The following is a 5,045-nucleotide window of genomic DNA, read 5'->3' on the forward strand; positions in this document are numbered from 1 at the left end:
CAAAGCCTGGGGCATTTGAACTAAAGCTATCGGCCACAATACTAGAATTGAAAACAATAAGCACATACATCCCACCCAGGTACTTGATCGTAGATTCTCCAAAGTTGGCTTCCTTCAACAGAATATCCAACTTCCTTAGTGTCCACAGGTCTTTTGTCTTGCCTATAATAGCCGAACCATGAAACTCGACGAAAGCCTTCGCATATTCGGACACCACCACCTCCTTCTTGCTGGCGATCTCCTGACGGTTACCAGAAACAATACCTGCGTAAGTATTACTACTAGACACAAAGTTACCATACCTGTTGAGCTCCTGCTTTCTGTGACCGAGGTCTTTGTTCTCCTTGACTGCGTGGTTATGAATCTTTGACTTCCCGTCTCTCCTTTCTTCGTTCTCCTTGGTGAACTTTGCAACGTTGATGAATAACTATAACTTCCCATCCATACATTTGCCATCTTCTTCTCGAGCTCCCTTGCATTTTTCACTCCTTTAAAGCTAGCAAATCCGAACCGGTATCCCCTTGTATCTCTTTTCCTTGCTACGTAAATTCCTTGGATATCTCCGTAAGCCCCTAGCACCTCCGAGATATCCTTCAAACTGTATTTGTCAGGTAATCTTGCTATGTAAAACTTGGTGATGCCGTTGTTCACCGATCCTGATATCCGGCCATCCCGATCTGCCGGTCTTCTGCTATCCATTGAAGTTCTGTATCTTTTTTTTCTGTTGTCTATTTGACTTGAACTCACAACTTCTAAATCTAGATATTCCTAAATGTTTTGCCTTTGTCTTCAAATCACATCTGACTCCATTTTCCACTCTACATTCATCAATTAATTGTAAGCAGTAGTTGAACGTTTATGAAATTAAGTGCCTGGTCCATCTGTTCATTAGCCAACACCAACACCAACAGTACCAAAAGAAATACAAAGTGGCTAGTAACAACTTATTTATTATCTCACTATTCTTTGATTGTAATTGACTGCTTCTTGTAAATATTCAATTCAAAGCAACCAATCACATTTGAATTCAACCGTCACTTTATATAATATTGTGTTTTTAAACTCTACAATAAATTCAACCTTTACCAAAAAAAAAAAAAAAAAAAAAAACTCTACAATAAATTAAAGTATATATTTTTTTGACAATACTCGTTAGGATTTTAAAGTATGTATTTTTTTCTTTACCTTATAAATTTATATAATATGAGAAAGGTTAACATACAAAAGCCCTTATCATACTTAACGTATGCGACAATGGTAACCGTCAGATGAGGGCTATAATCACGCATGGAGGTGATAATCACGCATGGGATCAGTTATTTGGTGATAATCACGCATGGGATGTGATAATCACGCATGGGGAGTATAATCACGCACGTTATGATGGTAAAAAAATAATTACGCACGTTATGTATTTGGTCGCGTAGGTTAATGTAGGTTAAGCCGTAATGTACATTATACTTTCTCTATATAATATTATGTTTTTAAACTCTACAATAAATTAATATATGATAAATTACCAACATATCATCATCATTAAAAAAATACTAAAAAATGAATATCATGATGATATAAATGTTAAGGAATAATTTCATATTTCTTAGTATATAAATATAGATAATATCATAAAAATATATATGACAAAAGAAAAGTTTATTTTCGAGTAATGAATCTACTAGAATCACAAATAACTAAACACATGGTTATGGAACATATAAAAAACTAAAGAATTTCCAGCATGTGGTTTGGGTAACGGGTATATATTTTAGGTCAGCAACATGGGTATTACCTAATTCTGCATTTGATATAAAGCCGCATAATATTCTTTTAGATAAAGATTGTGTCCTAAGATATCTGATTTTGGGCTTGCGAAGCTATGTCCAGAGAAAAGAAATGTTGTATGTATATTGTGCCCGAACTATTTTCTAGGAACTTTGAATCTGTATCCCACATATCAGATGTGTACAGCTACGGGATGATGGTGTTAGAAATGGTGAGAGGGCAAAGAAATGTGGTTGTTGAAGATGATAGCACTAGTAACATGCACTTTTTCGATTCTGTATATAAAAAAGTTGTATCCAACAAAAATCTTGGACTGGGTGGCGTGTTTGTGACAACCCTCACTAAACCAGGTATCTGTACGATTTAATTAATAATTAATTGCTGCTTAATTACTGTGCTTAACTGAAATTGCTGACGAACTGCTACTTGATTTCTAGTACTTGTATATTCCTGCATCATACTTTGATTTCCGTCACTACATTATTTACAAGTTGAACCTTAGTGACAAACATGATGCACTAAAGCACAGTAGCATTAGAACGGATAACCTATTGAACATGCTGATAAAGCCAGCATCAGGCAGACACTGCCTCTAAGGGCCTGTATGAGCCAGAAATATTTTACTACACCCATAGTGAGTGTAGGGATACAAGGGTTGTAGAACTGCGTCTCTAGGAATAAGATATAATGACTGGATGTGCCTAAAACGTACTCTAAGCACGAAACACAACACTTTTATTAAGATACTAGCTTCTGGCTAACTAATAAAGTGCCAAAACATGAGGAAAATATTCCTGACACTTTGTAGACTAAGTTGTGTCACTAAAAGCATTATTTACGACACTTAAAAGCTTACTTAAGCACTTTAACGGATTACTATCCAACCGAACAACCGGACTATACCCGGAACATGAAAATATTGACAAAAATATTATTGGTCTTTTTCTGAGCCAGTTAGGTTCCCTGATTACCCTAACACCCGCTATAGAACGCATCACACCACTAACCGAGTTAACCCTAAATCTAACTTGGTTTAACATAACTAAACACTAACTATCTACTTGAAATCAAACTAGAACCCCCCCCCCCCGGGCCGATCGGTCACATTGTGACCAAGTGTAGTACCATTTTGATTATTTTAATTGCTTGTGCTTAAAATCTAGGGGACATATTAACCAAGGGTTATGGAACTTGATTTTGTCTATAAATACCTTGCCTAAACACAAGAGTTCATTCACAACACCCAACACCACACAAGCACACTCCCTCTCCTCTCCTTGGTTCTCGGCCGAACACCCCACCCCCTACACACCCATTTTCGAGTTTGGTCATCTCCACTCCAACATCATACAAGTGTTCAAGTTCACGCATTAGGAGTCTTGGAGCAATCGGAAGCGGAAGGACCTCGTTATCTTGCTTTTATCCACCACATTTTCGCATAGATTCTTCCCTAGCCCCGAGCTAGAGGTATAACACTTAAAACTCATACTCGGATCATTCTAAGGTGGTTAATAAGATTTGTAACGGTTAAAACTCGGAAACTTGCATTTTGAATCTTTAAAGTCTACTAAAACATGAATATAGTTGGTTAAAAGCTTAATACTTGTGTAAAAGTTGTAGTACTTGGAAGTGATGATTATTTAGGCCCGATCTACGTTGTGGTAGCTCGGATCATCGTTTAACCCGACTTTGTTAAGATCATAGATCTTGACATAAGCTTGTTTCTATCGGTACAAGGGTTAAAAGGTGAAACTCTACCACACGAGAAACATGAACTTGTGTAAAAGTATTTCTACTTGCAAAATAGTATTTAAAACTAGCGGATCTACGTATGTACAAGTGGTATTTTCGTAGAACCAAGTGTCAAGAAAATCATGTTTTATAAAAGTCGGATGACACACTAACAAATATGATTTTTATTACAAACCACAAGTGTATAAACACTTGTGAAATGAAAAGTTTCGACAAAATAACAATCTTTGAGAAAGATGACGGGAAGTTGTAAAGGATGATTTATTCTAAAAACGAGGTTTTTACGGGATTAAACTATTTTATACAAAGATCCACCAAATATAACCAAATATAACGGGATCTACACTATAGTTTTCGGAAAAACCACAAGTTCATGTGATTATGCGATTTACATACTTGTAGACTAATTTGATGTGTCAAAAATTGTTTGATTGATTAACGAAGTGTTGAAATGATTTTGTAAAAGAAAATGATACGCTTGAAAGCGTGGCCACCTCCAGTTACAGGGGAAACTCTGGCGAAATTTTTCTAAAATCTAACGCTTAGAATTATTTACAAGTGTTAGAACTATTTTTGATATGATTTCCAAATATATTTCGCCACGACTTATTTACTAATATTCGGAGGTGGGATTTTCACAAAACTAAACGTGATAAATATATACTTAGTAAATATATTTTTCACCACACTGTTTATGATCATTTTGTGAAAATACATAAATATTATTTTTAGAGTAAAAATAATATTTCGAACGATAACAGCTCCAAAATAATACAAACGCTTACACGACAAACATATAAGTTACACCGGTAATTATTATTACCACTTAATCGTTAAAACGTAACTTACGCATTATACGGAAATATTCATGAACGCGTATTTTGTCAACGCATTATTTTGGAAGTATTATGTGAAGTAAAAATATAATATTTTTGAGAAAAATATTTATATTTTGGAAGTAGAAGTAAAAATATATTAAGTGGGACTTAATGATATAATACAAATACACATGTATTAAATCCCCCATCCTTGGGAAGGAGATTAATTACCAAAGTACATGCAAAATATAAACACGAAATAGTTGTCTAACTATTTCCCAAAAACTTAAACTATAAAGCTAAGGCACGGCCATCCGTCTAATAAAATTAGCACATGTAGGTCATTGCACAGCTGCCTGACATTCGGAGTACTTGGTATAGCGACGCACTGACTGTGAGTTCATGTCCCCCTTTTCTCTTAACTGTTTTCAGTTTTCTAAACTGCGGGGGTGAAGTACATGTTACTTTGATTATGAATACTTTTTACATGGTATGGTTAGCGTAAGGAGGGTTACTACTTAGATCATGTGAGTGGGTAGGCGGAAACTTGAGGCCATTAATCCTCATGGTAGGACCGAGGGACAGGAGCGGTAGATCTATCTGGGTGTAGCGAGCCCAGCCCCAGGTCCAGCATAACGGACCTCGGGGTGACTTAGTGCCCGACGCATAAATCCGCTAGGTTTGAGTCTTCCT

The sequence above is a fragment of the Helianthus annuus genome, chromosome 2 (assembly GCF_002127325.2).
Source record: "Helianthus annuus cultivar XRQ/B chromosome 2, HanXRQr2.0-SUNRISE, whole genome shotgun sequence".
NCBI classification, from domain to species: domain Eukaryota; kingdom Viridiplantae; phylum Streptophyta; class Magnoliopsida; order Asterales; family Asteraceae; genus Helianthus; species Helianthus annuus.